Consider the following 21,065-nt stretch of genomic DNA (forward strand, 5'->3'; position numbering starts at 1 on the left):
ATGCAAAAGCGGCTGAGCAGCGGTTGAATAAAATCGAGCAATTGCGGGTGGAAGCGTGGTGAAATTATCAGTAGAACCTGATGAGGTATCGTAAATTCGCCGTTGCACACGGACTCGGTGCACGGTGCAACGAATTTGACGCTAAAGTTACTATGCGTTCGTCGTCACTTGTGCAGTACGTGGACGTGCATCGTACTGGTGTAGGTAGATGCGGCTGGTCGGCCCTTATCTAATCACAGGAATCTGGGGAACCATATTCGCGTCTGACTTTATTGCGCTTGGAAAAGCGTTGCACGCATCTTGTTGCAAACGTCTGCCGGCGAAATGACGGCGAAAAAAAAATTACTGCGAATTTTTTTGTCCAACGAAAATCCATACGCTCGGTAATATTAGCCTGGATTTATTTTGAGGTGCGTGTTACGAAGGAATAATTAGAGAGAGTTGAGAAGTGCAAAGTTGCGGAATTACCATTTTCTCTCACCAAGGAAAACTTTGACAAAAATCATTCGCTCAACTCAATCTTTGAATCTTCTTGCGCGATCGGGGAATTTCGCTGCTGCAGTCAGACGTGCAGCGAGCTGATGCGCAGCTAGAAAAAAAGAAACGGGAGATGCGAGCCTGCGTGCAGCTGAAGGGGGAATAAATTGCATTTGGGCCGTTGCACCGAGGGTGGGGGGCCCGCGCGTAAGGCCCAATGTCTGTATATGTCTATTCGAGAAAAAGGGGGCAAGTGCACTTGGCAACTAGAGGGCGCGCCCGAACCGGCGAGGGGAAGGGGGAGGGGGGCAAGTGAGAGCCGAACTTGCGACCAAGAACGTACGTCACTTTCGAAGGGCCCCTGATTTTTTCTCTGCTTCTTTTCCAGCCGTTTTCGTTTTTCAAAAAGCAACGAATAACCGCTGAGTGCTGAAATTCTTTGGAGCTTACAACGTTTTCAGTAAAAATGAAAATGAAAGAAGTTTAATTGTTACGGGATCGGACGCGTCGTCTCTGGCCATTGATCAATCGATTTGTGGCCACACCTGTTAAACGTATAAAAATAAGGGCGTAGCCACAAACGGTAGAAAATTATTTCGTCAGCATTGACTATTGTGAAATTTGATGTTCGATCAATTAAGTATTATGTATTATCATCTGTCGGATATATTTTCGTAAATAGTACGATAACTGAACAAATTTATTTAGTGTTGAAAACATGCGATAAGCGCTAAAACGATGCGTTGTATTTGTGAACATCGAGAGAATTTTTGGTTGCCGTTACAATCCATTCCTTACGTATTTCAATTTTTGGCCAAAACCGAAAATCTTAGTTACGGTTACGAAATGAAAATGAGTTTTATAGCTGTAACCGTAAAATCCAGTACCTGCTACTATTCTTCTCGATATAGTCGCTCGTACTATATCTTCTTCCAACTATTGCAATAATGCGATGTTGATGCAACAATAAATTGATGTCACGGACTTACTCGACTGAAAAAATTTATCAAACTCAAGAAACTGATTTTCCGTTACCGTGACCAGATAATTCAGGGTCGACGATTGTAATCGCACAAAATAGTAGCTAGTACCTTATTTTCTAGTAATTCCAAAAGTATTCAAACAGTCGTCATAACCACACGAATTTTAATAAAACCCTGAGACAACCTCAGCGAACGAATAATATTTTACCCAGTGAAGTTAACCGCGCAACGACGAGGCGAGCTCGGAGCCCTTAAGGTATTTTCGGTCGCCCAGAAGTTACGTCGCTGGCAATGAGTACGCGCTGTGCAGTCAGCGGTAGAGAAAAAGAGTGAAGGAAGAGCCGTCCACGTTTTGCCGGATTGGCTCGAGGGGCGGTAGTGGGGGTAGGACGAATTTTGGGACTAGTCGGACGGTGGAGGGGCCGTAGCTCGGTAGAGCGACGGGGCAGCAAAGGGGGCCCTAGCAACGAGGCGAAGACGCCTAGCAACGCGGCCGAATCGTCAGGGGGTGAGGGAGGGACCTAGCATGCATTTAGGTGCATACAGGTTGCGGAGTGGGCCCCGTACGAAAGCGGCGAGCGGGTGGGGGGCAAGTAGGGTTCACGGGAGGTTTTCGACTCCGTCGTCCAGCGAGGGCGAGGGCCCGGGCCGCGACTAGTTTCAGTGGTTCGCAAATTCGGACCCACCGACTAAGGGGCCCGAAGCTTAGCTGATCGGAAATTCCGAATTTCCGCGTTCCCACGGCAAGGGATTCAATTCAATTTAATTCACCGGATCTACGTGTACCCTTGACGCGTTTTTGAATCGCTTGTAACGGTTCCGCCGTCGGAGGTAAGAATAACGCGTCGCGCTTACGCACCTTTTTATGCACTTCGCGCCACTTCGAAACGCTGCGCGGAGATGGTTGAGTGATGCTGTTGGAGACGATGTTACGCCAGCGCTATCGAAGTATACCTACCTACGTTATTTTCTCTTTGCCGATCCTCAGCCTCCGTTCTCGGCCGTTGCAGTTCGGGTCGCAAATTCTTGCCACGAATTAAGCACGTTGGGAAAGTTGTCCAAGCCGTTGCTCTTCGCCGTAAAAATTATGCAATATAGAAAACTGACCGTACCTCGTTCCAACCGCATCTTCGACAGTCGGACACTTTTCGTAACAAGCAAGCTTTTTCAAACTCCTATTTTGCAACTGTCCGATTTAGGATAAATTTTCTTTTTTTCAGCAAGCTTTTACCCACGGCGTTAATTTAGTTCCGGTAAGAGATAGATGTCGAAGGATTATAAAAGAGGGTAAAGTAACGTTTTCGCTCGAAGAAAAAAAAAAAAAAGAAAAAAAAAAAAAACTTCTTCACCGCGTCCGGAATGCCTCGAGGGCTGGCTAGCCGTAACATCTTGCCACGGGTGAAAGTGTTGCAAGGTGTAACGTGACAAGTTCGCCCCGTTCCCAGGATCCTATTTTAATGAAATTTTAACGATACGGCGGAAGCCCTCTGAATTTGCACCGCCGTGCTCGGACGGGCTTCTTCGGGTCCGTTATACGGAGACTCGGAGCTTCGACGATGAGGATTGGAACGTAAAAGAATGAAGGGCAACCGTAATATATCGGTTACGGGGGAAGTGCGCCGGAAAAGAGTCCGCAATCGGAGCAACGATCCGCGCGCGTGTGCCACGTAGACACGGTGTTGGTGCAGCGGCGACCGGAAGGACACGTCTAGGTCGAGCACGCGTGCATGTGTGTGCGGTCGCTGCTTGCCGCTAGAACTGCGCCGCACCGCGTCCGCCGTTTTGCAGCGTTGTTCGCTACGTCGAGAGCGTAACCTGATAAAAAAAAGTGCATTGTTCCCAACGGGCAGCGCTGAACCGAACCGCACACTGGCACCGACCGTCTTATCTCTGATTCAGGCGAGGATAAGAATTATTCCGCGATAAGCGCGGCTGCGGGACGAGAAAATAAAAAAATTTACAAATAGCTGGCAATAATATTACCGTCGTTCAACCGTAGACAAAACATCGTCGCGTCTCGGTCTCGCAATTACAATTATCATCTCTATAAGTATGATATTATACATGCTTCGTTTCTTCCCTTGATTGTTTCTGTACTTTGATCGTTATCGTCGCGGTGGTACATTTTCAGCCGTGCGATAATTGTCGCGAATGAATACGTCGAAATTTTTAACTGCAGTCCGGGATTCGAGACGTGATTTGGATCTGAAATTACTATTTTTTTTTTTCTATCTTTTATTTTTTGTTATTTCTATTAGGGAATTTCTTGTAAAAATTTGCAAAAAATATACTCTGGAAACGCGTGATTATTTCAATAAAGAGCATTTTCTTTTTCATAGATTACGAATGTTCGGACTATTTAAGAATTAATGAACTTTGAAGGCCACTCGAATTATGAAAAAAGTTTCATCTACGATAATGACGTTGTTACGGTATTCATAGCTCGAAGATTCATTTCGCTATCGTTAAATTTTCCCGTTGAGCAACGCTCGTAGTCATCGTCCGTTTGCCGCGGTTGAGATCGACAGCTGAAGATAAAAACAAGTTATTGTCATTATTGTGAACGGGGCTGCCGCTGCAGAGTTATAATAATTAATCGTACCTACGGTATACCTACTCGGCGGTTGAATAATCACGAGCACCCATTCACAAAATCCATATCGAAATACTAAGATTCTTCGATAATGGAAGACAATGAAAATTTTCCCCCGCACGCGAAGGAGCTCCTCACCTCTACGTGACGCCCCTAACAGACAATGATCAAACACGTGGATGAGCGCGAAGACTGTTTAAACTCACGTGCAGTGCCAGCTACCACTGTCAGCGTAACCGCTTTCCCACTTTGAAAATGACGATCTACCTATTTTACGCCCTCCGTAAACCGAACCCGGCACCGGCAGCTTTTCTCGGTCCATTCATCGTTCGCCGAGTCAATCGAGAAACAGGGACCATCGACCTATAGGTATGCCTTGAGAATTAACAAAAATAATAGATTTTCAATTAAATCGATCATCTTTGCCCGATCGATCGAGTATAATCGATCATTCTTCCGCACGATAGCTTTTTATTTTTTACTCCCGTGAACGACGCGCTGCAATGTCAATTTTTGTGATCTTATCTTACTTGCTATTTGACGTAATCGGTTAAAGATAAATTAGTATTTTCGCCTGAAATTGAAAAATATTTCAAATGAAACTAAACTGTCAAAAAACTTTTGGTCTCAAATGCACCGTTTCAAAAAAAAGATACGAAACCATCGATTAATCGATTAAGTTTAACCGATTCGATCGAGTCATGGTCGATTATTTTTTTCGAACTCGACTAATCGACGCATCGATTATTTTTAGCTTACTGTTAGCGGGCATCGCTAGCACTACGCCTGTCACCGCAATGTTCGGAAGGCGGTGATTTGTTGAGCAACCGTATCCACACAGAAGGGACAATGAGCGTATCGCGTCAGCGGCTATACATCGCTACTTTGGACATGCGTGCGAGGCACCCGTGTCAGATTATCATCAAGTGGCACTTGTCACTGTGTTTACGCGCGAACGAGTGCGCGAGGGGTGCGCAATAAGGGGCGCGGATTTTTATCGAGGGTCTTGTCTCCACCCCTCCTCCTCTCCTCGAGTCCTGCAAAACTCCGGGTATCGATGTCCGTGTCCCGGGTAAGCTTTGCGACCGACGAATGTAAAGAAAAAATATAAAAATAAAAAAAAATAAAAACGAAGGAAAAGAGAAAAACGGACAAAACACAAAAAAGCCCTGTCAGTTTAGCGAACAAAACGAAGGGTTATTTCTGAAACTTATCCTTGGAAAGTTCATGTCATGTGTAAAGTCAAAGACCGTTTAACGGAGGTGAAGAAGTAGGGAAAAGATAGCCTCGGAGCGAGTACATTGTCCGAATCGAAGTAACGGAAGCTTCTGATTTTTAAAAACCTGCGACGAAGCTTCCGGAATTGAGGTATTGGGCTTGGATTGTACTCCGTTGGAGGAGGCAAATAATTCCTCGTCGATACCTTCTTTCAGTAGGAGAGGAGTTTGATCGAGGCGTTATCGTGATAAAAGCTCGACACAAGCGTCAAAAATTCTTTCGAAAATTTTCTTGCATTATTTAGCTTTGCAGCGCGTTTAACAAGCGCGGATTTGGAACGCTCAATGGATGCGATCGAACGTCTAACAATAAAGGAACTTATGTAAATGTTTGGTGGATTATCCGCAGCCACGTGATTGCCAAATATACGAGGTATTCACGCCCCCCTCCCCCGTTTTCATCCCTTGTGTTTGCAAAAGACACGTGAGAATCAGATGCCCGTGAAGAATGTCGTAACAACGTTTTGGGAGCGTTTCATTCTTATCGTTAAAGGCGTTGGGTGCTGCCCCAGACGCTTACGTCGAAGCACAATTACCCTTGACGATTGTTCCTCCTACATTCCGGCGTATTCTGGCTGAAAGCCGAGGAGCATAATCGTTCGGACACTCTACTGCCAGTCACGGTTTCCAGTTTTCGTTCATGAATTGTTCGATTATATTTAGTACGGACGTAAGCGGTTATCTTCGAGCTTCTATTTTTTCGGTATCGCCACACGTGCGCTTCCCTTATTCGCTAATAGTAATATAATTGTAAAATGGGTAGCGTGAATGACGGATATGCGGAGAGCCGATGATCCCAGAACGGATTATCGGAGCGTGAAACGTTCCGTTCGCTTCGCGAGAGCTTTGCCAGACGGTCACGTAAGCTCTGAATCTCTCAGGTGTGAATTAAGGAGGTCGGTCGACACGTGGCTTAACAACAAGTCGGTCATACTCTTGGAATTTTATAATTAAACTACCTGCGTCACAGCCGCGCCTGGCTGAAGTCCTTCCGAAAGTCATAAGCACAGCTTGCAATTGTTGTTGCTCACCGATGCGTGACTCCGAGGACCGACAGGGTAGTGCAGTCACGTTTCCTGACCCACGACTGGCTTCGAGGAACTAATCGAAGTGGGACGCGCTAATACCGCCTCCTCTACAAGCGGAAGAAGATATTGTTAAAAAATTGCCGATTCACGAAGCATCGGATCACGCTGCGCCGGACGATTGTCGGAGTGCCGTCAACGCGAAATTACGCTTCTGGCCATTAATCGAGGCGATTGGCTCCCCCGTTTCGATACCCCGAAAATTTTTCCCACCTCCAAGGAAGTTTAGGTCTCGCACTTGTTGATCACGAGTTTGGAAGCTCGTGCCGCGCGGTATATAACGTGGAATAAATTGTTACGTAAACAGGGCCTATCGTCGAGACGAAATTGCGTTTAGCCAAGAGGACCGATCGATATCTGTCAACCCGCTTCCTCGATTTCCTTGATCCTCGAATCGGTCCGCAGCTAACCTGCATAGTTTCGACCACCGCATGACGACGGGGTTTTTGACTAATTTTTTCGGTGACGGGTGTTCGCTCGGTTTCTTTCGTTTTCGAAATTCAGTCACTCGAATTTGACAGCACGCTTTTTGGCAAGTGCCTTGTGTCACAGAAAGTGTCTTTCCTTGTCCTTTCTTTATATTTCAAGCGGGGTTCTGCTCAGCTGTGACCATTTTTTAATCCTCCTCACATCTTACAGACCACTCGACATGCCGTTCTTAACTTTTCCGTAAGTCGAAAACATTCCCAATTCTCAGAATTATTGCTGATAAGAAACTGATGATTTCTAAACGGACAGTCCGTATCAGAAATATACTTTTTCCATAGCGACAACCTCGAGTCTCGTTGTGCGAAAGTATGAAAGGTCCTCGACGTCCGAAGCGTAGGCTTCGTTTCAGCGAAGGATAAGGTCCCTGAGCAGAAGGACTTCCCGATGTCAAAGATGGGTGCACGAATATCTGAAACTCGTTCACGCGGTTCCGTGAAAACATTCGTCCGACAAGATAGAAATGTCATAAACACGTAGTTACATTTTTATTCTCTGCCCGGTAGTCAACCATCCTTCTCTCGCATAAAGTCACGCGACGCAAAGTATCGAAACTTCACTTTACTCGGTTTATCTAATCTCAGGGATGTTACGTCTGTCATTTTCCCCGTATTTCGACCGGAAAAAAATGACCAATAAAGCCTTGAGAAAAAGAAACGCGAATCTCCTCTCGAACAATTTCCCGTTATTGTTCACGCATGCGCGCGCGAAGCGTATACCGATATGTGTGCAACGTGAAATAAATTCGCCAAAGTTGGGACGCGAATCCCCTAATTGCGCGATGCGTAGAAATCCGGAACCCATCCTCGTTTCCTCGGCACGATTTCCCTGCAGCTGCTTTCGGTAGGTTACAAGAGGCTTCGGAGATGTACGAAGAAGGTATAGATCCTCCTCAGTTCCACCCCCCTCCTCGTCTCTTTCTCTCGACGCGGAACTCTCCGGACTTTTCCACCCCCTCGGCGCCGGAGAATCCGTCTCCTTCCTATAAGGAGGCCATATTTCATAAGACTGTGGCGGCTCGCGTTGTTCGCCATATTCCGGCGGCTTGTTTCGCTCCTCTCCGAGTCTAGCCGTGCAACGCTTGCGCTCTTTCGCTCCGAGCCCGCTTCTTGCCATCTCGTTCCAATATTTCATGTCTCCTCCACCCGCCACTAGACGCACCTACGTTAGGGCAGACCTTCGTATACGCTGCCCTCCGCCGATGTAATGTTTCTTTTATTGATTTTGCGTGGGAGGTGGCCCACCTCGCGGAAATTACCCCAGGCCTCAAATATGCACGCGCCTAGAATCCGGCCGAGGATCGCTCTGTCTTACCGGTATTTCGATCACCCGGGATTCAATCTGATCAAATTTTCAGAGCTTACCGCAGGGTGCTGGAGAAAAGTATCCTCGAGCTATCTGTCGCTTGTACGAGTATCAAGGAGGGAGGATAACGATTCAAGGGTTAAATGGTGAGGTTTGAGATCAGATTAAATTTTCAATCAACAAAAGAATACCTTCGCTTCATACCTCCGGAGGAAAAAACATTTGGTGGGGCTAAGAAACTAGAATGATCGATTGATAGAAAGACCAAAGAATTTTCAAAAACGTGGACATCAGATTCGTAGAATAATCAAAATGCAGAAGGTCTGACTGGAGAAAATTGAAAATGCAAAAAGGCGAAACATACAAAGCTGCAAAAACATGAAACGGTAAAATCTAGAATCTGTTACGATTCTACATCGTCGAGAATAGTTCTAAATATTCTGCATTTTGGCATTCGATGTTCTGACTTTATAATTTTTTACTTCTCCATACTTCGATTCGCTACATGTTTAATAAATACTATAAATTAAATTTTCACTCCTTCAAATATTTCCTCTCGCGGTCCTTATAGTTTTTTGATCATTCTATTTTCTTATCTCCACCCAAAAAAATTTCCCCAACTGATGGAATTTACGCATCCTGCAGTGAACGTTTATTTTTCTAACTGGGGGGGGGGGGGGGGGGGGGTTGTTGAAAAAGTATAAATAAAAAAAAATAAAAAACGGACGTTCCGCTGTCTCCCGGGTATCGCGTATACTTCTTACGCGTGTCCCTGAACCGATTCACGGGACCTGTCCGCTTTTCCAAGGGTGTAAATTTCGACGCGAAAACGTGTTCGCGTATAGTTTCTGGAGGAGGGTGATAAGGAGGCGAGTTACACCAGATGGAAACCGAGTTGGGTGGCTGGTCTAAGCCCGACGCGCTGTTGAAACATGTTAAGGTATATATAACACTTCCGGCGTCGTTCGGCGTCGAGTGCCGGCGTCAATAGGTCAAGGGCGTCCCGACGATTCTCGGGGGGCGGCCAGGGAGAACGCGAGTTGACAAATCACCCTTTCGGGATCGAACGCACGACCTGTAGAAAAACGGGGAATAATAAAGAAAGGAAAAAAGACTTCCCGACTATGTTCTTATCGTTTGTAACGCGGGGCGCCTAAATTCACGTGCAGTGTAGGTTACGGAAATTTATACAAATCGCCGGGGTGAAATTCGGCTCGCTTCGTGTACATTCCCCCTCCCCCTTCCGCCGTTTACCTCTCTCTTGTCGACCTTGTTTAACGCAAGCACAGCAGCGAGTTCTCACGTCCGTGACTTGACCGAAGAATTTATATACCCTGTAATAATTTTATTCTCATCTTTGTTGACAATGTTTATAACAAAAAATCAGGTAAAATGTAGAATAACGGTGAAAAGAAAAAAATCGAAAAAAAAAAAAATAAAATAAAAATGAAAAGGAAATAAAGACAGGTAGTTACGCCTTGACAAATACCCTCTATTCGTATTTTATCGCATCTTTATTGAGTAATTACCGAGCAACGTACAAGATATTTGTGCAGCGTATAAGTTGTGTTTCTATTCACCGGTGAGTCTCCCCCTCCTCCGCTTCTCCACCGCTTCCACCCCACCCAGCGAATCGATTAGCCACTTCCGTTACGATTAAAATTAGCTCTAATTGCCGGCTAACCGACTCCCTGTACAGAAACTCCGTGTTTGTTTGACGACAAAATCTATCGCGATTCTGGTAATTGATAAGGTGTTTGCACGGCGTTATCGTTTTCACAATTTTTGAACTTTTCGTACGATGTTCGCGCGTCCGTTTCTTTTTAATTGCAGGTGTTCCTCTGTACCCTTTCATCAAACTCGTCATACCCCGATCGACCCTTGATTTATACCCGCGTATTATTCTCGCTTTCCGTTCAAGCTTATCTTGTCGTAGAAATGTGAGTGTCACATTATACGTACCTGTGAAAAGTAAAATATTGAATACACTTAGGTGGCGATGACGCGAAGCCACGGTTGTTTGAGAAAAAAGAAAAAGAATTAATAACGATAATATGTAATTAGGGTAAGAAAAAAGATGACTCCGCAACACCCCCCGGAATTTTTTACCCCCCCAGTTTTAAAATTCACCATGACCACCGGGACCGTCTTGTTTGTGTCCAGGCGACCGTCGTATCGCTCGTTCCGTATCCGCCGTAGCGCTGCTTTAGGTGGGTATGAACGAGGATCGCGGGGGGGATGGTGACGGGGACGGGGATGGGAGTCAGTGGCGTGTGCGGCGTTCCGCTGCAAAACGTGACTCTCGCTTTTTCCGGGTTGTATAGAAAGCGAAATCTCTCTCTACCTACATTCCCCGTCCATTCACACGAGGCTGAGCGTGGTTGAAAAAAACAGGGGAAAATGAAAAAAAGAAAATAAATGAAAAGGGAAAACGGCACCGAGCACGACTGAGAGAAAGTGAGAAAGAGAGAGAGGAAAAACACACCGCGAAAAAAGAAAAATCCAACGAAATAAAATAGAGCAAAAAGTAAAAAAGAAAGAAATACGAGATATGAAAAAATAAAAGTGAAAATAAACCAAACGCGCTACTACGCGCTCTGCTGCTGTTAGTGGTGGTGGTGGTGGTGGTGGTACGCTGCGGCAGCACCGGCGGGAGGAAAAGGGAGAAAGAGAAAAGTAGAGAAAGAGAGAGACGGGAAATATACGGGGGGCGTGGGCGGTGGCGGAAGGCGGAAGGTGAGAGCGGGGCCGTCAGGGGGGCGGGCGGAGGGGGGGGGGGGGGGGGTGCAGGGGGAATGCCGCGGGGTAAAAAGAGACGGGGTGAGTGGTTGCCAGGGATGAAGTGCGTAGGTATTGATCTATTTAAAGCCTAGAGTACGAAACGAGGCCCTTATTAAAAAGCGGAATGAAGCCGGGCGAAGGCTGCGCGGCAAGGGGGGGTGGCAGCCTTGCGAGTGAGGGAGATGTTGTGTACCTACCCCCGTTCCCCCTTCCGCCCTTCCTCGCCGTCTCTCTCCCTCTCTCTCTCTCTCTCTCTCTCACTCGAGTGGTCCTCCCGTCAGTCAGGGCCGTCGCGACGATGGTTCGAAGATCAGGGTCGGAAGAATTAGGATTACGATCGAGATCAGGATCAGGATCAGGATCGGGATCGGGATCGCAAGTTGCGTCCTGGAGCCAGAAGCGCGAGTCGAGTAAGGCCGGAAGCTTGCAAGCTTCCTGTGGTAGTCTTGCACCACCTCCTCGATGTCACTTCCGTCTTTCGTCTCGATTAGTCGACGGCGCTTCGAAATAACTGCGCCGCACCTTCAACTCTTTTGCCTTCTTATTTTTTGAACAGATTTTATTGAAACACAGCGAGACGAGCGAGTAACCGATTTTGCATTTCTGCTGACAAGTTGAAAATTTTTTTTAACGCTGGTGAATTTTTTTTTGACGCCACTTGTTTCTTTCTTCTCATACGCAGGTGTATGTGCGGATCTGTATGTAAATCTTTCTTATACCTTACGTGTGTCGTAAAATCGGTTTGAAACGAAGTATCTTTTACATCGAACAGCTTACAATGTATACCTGTTTTACTGGTTTCCGGAATTTTATTTCGTTATTAATTTTTTCTTCTTTTTCTCGTTTAGTCTCGAAGCGGAATCCTTGGATATTTCGTGCGATGGAATTTTTCTAACGCTCCGAAGTTCGGTCATCGTTAGGAATAGCAAACCAAGAATCACGGTGTCTAAATATAGCAGATTTAATCCTGTATCTTGATTGAAAGTGAGATCGACAAAGAATCCAAAAGAATAATTTTAAACAACTTTTGACATCGCGTTGTCAAAACGAATTTCTTACGCTTGTTCAAATTCAATTCAAGATCAAGATCAACATGAAATTGTGTAACCTGACTTTTATTTTATGCATTCAATCAAATATGCGAAATATGGACTTATAAGACGTTAATATATTGCAGAAGCACTGTAGTCTAAGGAAATTACTATAGATTCAAACCAACTAGCAAAATTTAAACCGGTTTGCTAGAATTGAAATATCATTGTCACTGAAAACAGTATCTTCTACACCTTTTACCCGTTTGTATCTTTCCTCCGTTTCTCAAAGCATTTTCAAAGTCTACACAGGGCGAATCTCAATTTGAAAATCTTAATCATCCAAGCTTTTGCGTTCGGTATTTCAGTATTCACCGCGTGTTGCCGGAAATGTATCTCAACCACGTGGAACGAGAGGGTAGTAAGTGTACCGATCAGGCCTTCCTTCTTTTCCTACCTTCGCTCATTCTTCGTCTTCATCTTCGTCTCTTTCCCGGTCCGCAAGTTAACTCTCGCGTGTAAAGAATATAAAAAAATCACGGCCAAATTGGCCAGCGTGTTTCGCTAACTTCGTTACGCGATGTTTCTATCGTTCCGATCGTTTCGCAGAATTCCATCACGGTACCGGAAGTGAGCTCATTAAATCCTTGAGAGAAACTCGGCGAAGGTTGTGTCCTATTTTCATTTATTCCTGGAATTCCGGAGCGAAGATAGTGAGAAAATTGGGAGAAGAATAAGGAAAAAAAAAAAAACAGAGAGAAATAAGTAAAAAAAGAAAACCAAAAACCAAATTGCAGGTCGGAGTCGGGCTCTGCGCGGCGGTATTTAGCGGCGAAAAAAACAACGACGCAGAGCAGCAACACCCGTCGTAACACCGAGGAACCCGAGCTCTGCGCTCCGAGCATACGGAGGGTGAAAATTCTAGGCATATCGCGAGGGTTCCATCCCTCGCTCCGACGGCCCTTTTCACCCCCGGCGGAGTGCCAGCTAGGCAGGCAGCCCCCGTTAGATATAAAATCCACGATTTTAAAGCATTTTGGTATCGATCCCGGTTTTTAGCACTAGATGCGTGCCTCGCGGCGGGGCGAGGCTGGCGGAACTCGGCGGTGGGGATGCAATCCCACCCAACCACCCCTCCGACACGACACCTCGGCCTGGCCATACGCATAGTTATGGACAGGGTTATGCCCGTGCCTGCGTGCCTCGCCGAACAAAACTGCGTAGATGCATAATTAAGTCCCGACCATGTACCGCGGGCTTTCGAACGACGCTCGCGAACTTCGACTTTTTCCTCCCCCTCCCCAATTTTCGTCGCGTCGCCTTCGGATCCGCAGCGTCGATTCACGCGAGTACCAGTCGATGTCGTTTCCTCGTTTCTTTTTCCCAAAATCTGCCATCTCTCCGCAGCCTCGTTAAATAAGCTTCTTTTTCTTCTTCTTCTTCTTTTCTCTCTCGTTTCCGCTTGTATACCCTCACATCCCGATCCCTCGCTCTTCGCGACGAAGAAAAGAGCGACCCTTGAATCTTGCCGTGTGCTAGGAAACTTCGGGAAGGGGGGGGGGGGGGGGGGGGGATGGGGATGTAATTAGGTACCTATTCTAGAAACGAGCCTCCCTTCGTACCCCTCCCCCAACCCTCCTCAACGTTTCACGTTACCGCCGCTTATTTCATTCTCCGAGCTTTCGCCCTCCTCCCCACCCTTTCTTCTTCCTCGTCTCCTTCTTCCGCCTCTCTGAATCCGAAATTTCACTGAATTTCAGTTCAATTATACCGCGAAGTTAAAAGTAGAAGGAAAAGAAACAAAGAACGCGAAAAAATAGACGCCTCAAAGGACGTACCGTATTTCAATTAAACATTTCTGCATTACTCTTAGAACCTTAGACTCTGGGATAAATCCAATTTTGGTAGGTACGGTATAACGCGATAAGTAGGTAGAGAGAGAGAGAGAGAGAGAGAGAGAGAGAATCGCGTCGTTGGGAAATAAATTATACTCTGCGTATTTGACACGCGATCGAGATTCACGTTGGAAATCGCTTCCGCACGCGTTCAAAATTCGGACCCCGATGAACCCGGAAATCGTTGAAAAAAAAACGAGTCGAAGCTGTTTTTGTCAGGTTATAATTGCAGTAAAAATCAGCAGGTAATTAGCGGCGAATATTTTTCCCCGACCGTTCCTCGCAAGGCGCCTCCTCGTCCTGCTTTTCCCTTCGCTCCGCTCGCTCGGTCTCTCGTTTCCCGTCGCCTCGGGCCTTTTTCTGCGTGTGTTCGCTGCACGCGTGGGTGTTTACGCATGGAGATATACGCGGGCACGCCACGACGCTACCACCCTTCCGCAGCTTCGCCACCCTCGTACGCACTGTTGACTGTCGCACGGTAGATCCCCCGTGTACCTCTTTCTATTAATAGCAAAAAGTAATTCCACCTATCCTCATTCGCATGCAGATTATGTACCTCCGCAGGGGTGAGCTGGAAATAAAAACTCGCTGGGAGAAAAGGAGGACCACCGTTCGTTGGGGAAAGAAACTCGACGAATTTTTACGCTGTTTTCTTTTTATGCGTGTTCTGTTTTTTCCTATTTTTTGTTTTTTGTTTTTTTTTGGGCGAAAGAAAAAAAAAACAAAATTAAAAAAACATTCGACTCAACGAACCGTGAGTAACAAGTTCGTGCAACGAATCGATTTTTGTACGATGGATCTTCTTTCCGCTTTCGTACAACGATTTTCAAGTTATAAGTTGTGTCGACGCGAATTAATTTTTCAATTCTTCAACTCCGATGTGGATATACGCGAGAACTGAATTGTTCCGGACGTGCGACTTTGTTATTGTTATTATTTGGACGCTGTATCCAAGAAGCGCATAACGGTTGAAAACTAACTACGTTCACCGAGCTCTGATTCTGGCTAAAAAATACATTCGCAATAAAAATATACTTCAGAGAGGCAGCGAAGAATGAAGGATAGGAGGCTATAAAGGGGGGTAAGAATACGAATTCGTAAAAAGAAGGTAAGATTCCGGAAATAGAAATAAATCCGGGAAGAATATAACGAAGTTAACCTTCGCGGAAATCGAGATTAATTCAGAATTGGGAGGGAATACGGTAATTCAGATGAACAACGAAATAGAAGAATCGAAAATTTTTTAAAATGACATAAAACGAAAAATAAGGTTTCACGCCTGCGCGCCTGCAAACAAAAAAAAAAAGAATACACATTCGGTTGTATTACGAGTCCGCGTATCACCGCATTTTGCAAACGCTACGCCGTAATATCCGGGCCCAACGCAGGTACCTGTACCTTGGCAAGGGCTCGCGGGCGGGGATAAGGACCATAGAAAAATCCATACAGTTATAAAATGTGCAGAGTGCGTAATAGTACGCACCGCGCAGATTAGTTATGAAAATATAAAAGAGCCCGGGGGTAGGGATAGGTCACGGGATGGGGAGAGGGTGGGAGGAGGTGGGGTGGAGAAGGGTGGATTAGGGTGGTCGAGAGGGCTAAGGGCCGTCGGGGTTCCCCTTTCCCAGGATATTTCCCCTCCGAAGCTGCCGTCACTCGCTTCCCGCTCTCTCCCGCTCTCTGACTACTAATGCCGAAATATGTATATTCTACACGCATACACGTACATGTATACGTGTAGTCGTTATCGCCTTTTATTGTTCGTTTGAACAATTAAAAATTGTAAAAATTTCAAAAATTTAAATCTCTCAATCGGTTCGGATTTCATATGGGATTTTCCCCCATATGCACGGTTGAAATAAATAAATAAATAAGTAAATAAAGTTGTACGAAAATTCGAGTGGAATCAAACCTGCTGTTTATATTCGGATCGAATAATTACATTTTTCCTACGTTTTTAAATCTAATTTATTCACGAGATTCGAGGTGATTGAACAAAAATTATCTTGTCCGCAAAAACTTGGGACAAGACTGGAAAATTTCAGGTTTCCTACAACTTTACGGTTTTGCGATTCGAGTTTTTTAAGCAATTGATAATTTCACCAATGCAGAGAACTAAGAGTGGCGTGTGAAAATTCAATTTTTCTAAAAAAGAATGCGAGTAAAAATGTCAAAAAAAATTTTTACTTTGCTCTGTAACTGCACAACCCTTTTTTTTTGTCACATCGGAATAATTTGAGGAGCATTTTGTAAATATGCAATTTCACTAACATTACGCAAAAATTTATCAGGGTAAAATACTTTGAACAAATAATACTGGCTAAAGAAAACGAATTTAATAATTAATAAACTCACTCGAAAAAAAAAAAAAAGAAAGCAAGAAAGAAAAAAAGCCAACCTAATTTGATACGCCCCGCGGTGAGGAGCAAAGGCTTATTACGGAGCACACTGAGATTATTCAAAATTCATAATTATTTGCCATATCCCCTGTGTCAATGAATACATATTCCGCAAGGTTTGAGACGGTTTCAATTAGCCGGTGAAACGAGTCAAAATTATGACGAGCACAAGTAAGACAGATATTCGTAACGATCGTTGTCTTGGTACAAGCCGGAAGTTTGTTCCCGGTTCGCGTAACGGAAGCTGTTTTCTCTCGCATTAAGTACCATGCCGCGTTTACCTCGACGAATAACAAACGTCGTGCAAACAAGTAACGCGACAAATTGGACAACTATAAGATAAACAAAACCCATATACTGTTTTTCCACTCGTACACCTTGGCGCGCATCGGAAGAAGCTGCAGCGGTCGATTTGCAGGGTGAAAAAATCTCAGCACCGGCACTAGAATTCGGCGTTTCACACATCGAGACATCGCGAGCATGTAAAACCCAGACATCCGTAATAAAAGTGAGAAAAAAAAAAAAAAAAAAAGTGAAGAAGCGGTGGTAGCAAATTGTAAATATTCAATCAAGTAACACGCTCTCTGGATCCCCTCACGCGTCATTATTTCCTACCCTTATTCTCACTCTATCGTTCCAGGCAAAGAGAGAAGAAAATTTCACCCTCTTAGCATGATTTCCCGTTTTTCCTCGGAAGAGTGAGAAGCACAGAGGGAGTAAGAAAAGGATAGAAAACGAGACGGAGCGGGGAAAAAAGAAATCAGAGGAAAAAAAAATGGCTTCATCGAGCAAACAAGTGAATCATTATCGCGCGCATAAAGACGTTGTTGGTCTGTTTCCCCGTCGGTGGTCTACACCCGTCCCCTGACTCCTTCTCACCCCCTTCCCCCCCCCACCGCCCCTCCACCCTCTGCCCGCCTTGTTTATACGTGCCGAAGGCAGCACCGGCAGCTATCAACCCTCTGGTCGTCGAGCCCGCACCCCCGCAGCCCGTTTACCCCATCTGACAACATCTTGTCCGACCCGCGTCTGGTGCAACGTTTTTTTTCTGCCTATGATTTTTGCAGGGTGCCTTTCTTCCGGGTCCACTTTTACACGCGCGAGGAGAGTGTTACGCGGTGCTATTCGGCTGCAGGGTGAAATCAATTTCACAATAATACACCCGTCGTTGTTACGTGTGTAGAAGGAAAGGGACTGCTCATCGGAGTCGATGAAAAGCGAAATAGGTAGGTATTGGATTACGTTATTATACGATTGTGGCTGATATTCGATGAGAGTTCCGATACGCGGATGAGGAACAACAACAAACAAGAAAAGAATAAAGAGTAAAGGGATATTGATATATATTCTTTGTAATACATGATGAAAGGGAAATGTGTATATTAATCATTTCCGAGTGATACTTTTGATCTTGCGGTCAAAGGTCAAAAGGAAGTTGAGTGCTGTCCTTACCATTCTAAAAACTGTCGACCGCCGTTATTGATCTCAAGAGCCTCACGGATCCGCTCCTCTTGCCGGTCAGTAATTAAAGGATTTCTGGTACTTTCCTCGGACGCGCATGTATTTCCCTTTTGGGGAGGGGAGGTTATTTCCTGTTTCGCATCACAAAAATCATGACCTCTGTGCGTTACGAGTCAATTTTCTTCGTCGAGTTTTTTTCTCATTTCGTTTTTCAGACTTTTCTCGCTGTTGTAGATCACAGGCAATGAAATACGGTGAATGCATAAAAATCTGATAAATTGCAAGGCTTATCGTGCAATCTTAAGTCTCACTGACGGAAGGTTAAATCCGGAAATCAAAATTGTTCAAGAATGAAGGACAGTCGGACGCTTTTTCAGTTCTCAAGCACTTTTTCTCCTTTCTTCAACGATTCGCAAAGCACGAGTTACAATTGTTGACAAAACTTGAAGAATGGGTAGTAAAACGACGGTTCCCGTTTTGAAAGCATTTTCACACAGTCGTTCCCGAACCATCCCTAAAATCCTGTTACTCTCATCTCAAGGTATACCGATGGAAATATACAGGCAAGAAGTTTGAAGAATGTGGGTCAGAAGAATATCGAAACCGTGATTGAGCCCAGGGTTCTGATTGTCTTGCGATGAAATTTTCTGATCAACGTGATAAGTAAGCTGCAGCGGAGTGATCGAAGGCGATTTTGCCCGATTGACCGATGCCGCGTAATAATCGAGAAGATGGAAGAGAGAGAGAGAGAGAGAGAGAGAGAGAGAGAGAGAGAGAGAGAGAGAGAGAGAGGCGAGGAAAAATATAGGGGTGCGGAGTGAGAGGCTACGATGGTTTCGAGTGTAGCATCGGGCTAGCATCAGTAGCATCAGTAGCAGCAGCAGCAGCAGCAGCTACACAACTTCAGCAACAGTGGTGTGCTCATGCATAATTCAATCAGAGTTAGACTAGAAACGTCAATACAGCTCGCAGATTATTTCTTTTCCCGGGCTGCTTTTCTCTCTCCTCCCCCTCCCCCCCTTTTACCTCCTACCACTCTCTCTCTCTCTCTCTCTCTCTCGTCCTCGGTTTCTCCGTCGGAGGTGCGCGGGGCCCTGGGGGTTGAGGACCAGCGACGGGGGCGGCTGCTGGGAGAGCGAGGAAGAGAGCGGAGAGAGCGGGGGTTGAACGCGGTGCTTCTACCTTCTAGCCCGGCGTCCCGACCCCCGCTCGTCTATCCATCCATCCCCACCATTCTAGCCTTCTTCTTTTATATTTTAATCAACTAATTCTGCGCAATGCGTATATACGTTTTATTACTCCCCTTCGGCCATTCCGGGTTTTAATTGCTAGCTCTCATCTCGCAGCTGATTCGATGGGATTTTTTCTGTGCTGGCCAATGAGAGTAATGACGAGGACCGAATGAGTTTTCGGCTGCATAAATTTTTCAACGACTTTTCCTGCTTCCTTTTTTTTCGTCCCTTCACGCTTTCGTTTTTTTACATTATTTTTGTATTTGTTTTTTTTTCTTCTCTCTCTCTCATCTTTCGTTTTATTTCTTTTTTTTTATTTTTTGTTTTTACACCAAAGGCCGACAGCCCCCGGCCAACGAAAATCCGGGGCCGGAGACATCCTCCGCGTATGTGCCTAACCTGACCCCCTACCCCATCCCCATCCCCGAAGTTCACGAGTGGGCAGAGTGAGTGGAAATTCTGACGTACGTGTCGAATCATATCCGCGCTTCTGCAGCTGCCGCTTCAACGGGGTTATTCATCAATTTGTACAAAATATCACGTTCCTCATCCGGTTGTACGTATGCGTGGGTATACGGTATACATTTATAGCGCGTGGATCGCGAGGCAAAGGGAAGAAGGATTGATAACTTGGAAAACAGTAATTATAACGAGGATGAATTAGCGGAACAATGTTTCAATGCGTAATTAAAAAATAAAACTAAAAAGGGAAAAAAAAAACGAAGAAAAAACAAAGAAGGAGGTGACGGACGTTGAAGAAATGGGGAAAAATAACCGACGTCACCCTCCTGCTCTCGCGCGAGGGCGGTATCGAGTCCTTTCGTCCTTTCGTCGACGGTACAGTCTCCGAATATACTTGAAGCTTGACGCCGCGTCCGTCCAACGATTCTAATTGAGACGATAACCCGTTCGCGGGGTTCTTGACGGGAAGGAATTCGGGGAGCGGCAACCCTTCCGGTTGGAGGGTGAATCGAAAATCGAGGCATCGAACGGACTTGGATATTTCACACGGAGATGCGCGCGTTACGCGGGTTTTGCTTTTCTTCAAGAAGCCTGTTGATTTTCATCCAGACACGCGCTGTGCGTGGGTGAGAATCGAGCGGTAATCTCGCCGTTGCGTTTCATCGGATTCAGAATTTTTTACCGATCTCTTAGGAATTCTTTCTGCAATTTCAGAGAGTATTACTTTTTACCCATTTTTCACGTAATCGCGGTGAGAAACAATTTCAACTTTTCACCTTTAAATTCGGCATTATAATACGCGACTAAACAGATCTAGGGATCAGGTGTATCTTAGGTATATCATACACGTTGATACGCACAATCGGAGAAAAATTTAATCAATTCCAACTGAAATTTGTTTCAATTAAACTGATTTTTGCATTCTCATACAGTCGAACATATTTCTATTTAGTTTTAACGACGACGTCTAGGTTCTCCTTCTTCATTTAGCAGAAATAAATCGGTTTTTTGTTTCAGTCAGACCCCTTGTTAACTACACGCATCAAACAAAGTATTTTTGTTTCGGAGAACAATCTGCTTCGTTGAATCTGAAATTTGTTTTCTTAAAACAAACGAGTTCCTTGATGGAAAATTTTTTTGAACGGGGTGCCCCGGTCGATCTCCACCTCCACGTATATATTACATCTCCAAATATCGAAGTCCGCGTATCTCAACCGCCAAAAAGGGCTCAACAGACCTATTCTGTACACAATTTTGAACAAAATCACTCTAACTTTATTTTCATTCGAGGCAGAGAAACGGCAAGAATTTTACGAAATGCAACGGTAAATTCGTAGTATTCGTGCTATTTCTTTATTTTTTCGTCCAACGAAAATCTATCGGGGTGTTCTTGTTCAGAATTACGTGTAGAATGGGGCTGTTGAGCCCTTTTTTTCGTTTGAGAACGTGGACGTCGAAATCGACTAGGGCACTCCCTTGAACGAAAAGTGCTTTTCTCTATTTTTTTCTTCTTTTCTTTTCTTGCTTTTTACGAAATCAAACAAAACTTTCTTTACATTGTACACATTTTTCCACCAGATTTATTTATAACAAATATC

General features: G+C 45.1%; 1 protein-coding gene across 2 annotated transcripts in view; it reads left to right on the plus strand.

Moving 5' to 3' along the window:
* Positions 1–21,065, plus strand: part of LOC124176904 — a 59,136-nt gene that overhangs the window by 24,101 nt on the left and 13,970 nt on the right. Inside the window, exon 1 of one of the 2 annotated variants that reach the window (XM_046558769.1) lies at positions 17,435–17,538. The exons of the other annotated variant lie outside the window; for it this stretch is intronic. The gene's annotated coding sequence lies outside the window, so the exon portion shown is untranslated. Of the gene's footprint in view, positions 1–17,434; positions 17,539–21,065 lie in introns of those variants that run through there. 2 annotated transcript variants of the gene reach the window in all.

This window comes from Neodiprion fabricii, chromosome 2 (assembly GCF_021155785.1).
Source record: "Neodiprion fabricii isolate iyNeoFabr1 chromosome 2, iyNeoFabr1.1, whole genome shotgun sequence".
Classification (NCBI taxonomy): domain Eukaryota; kingdom Metazoa; phylum Arthropoda; class Insecta; order Hymenoptera; family Diprionidae; genus Neodiprion; species Neodiprion fabricii.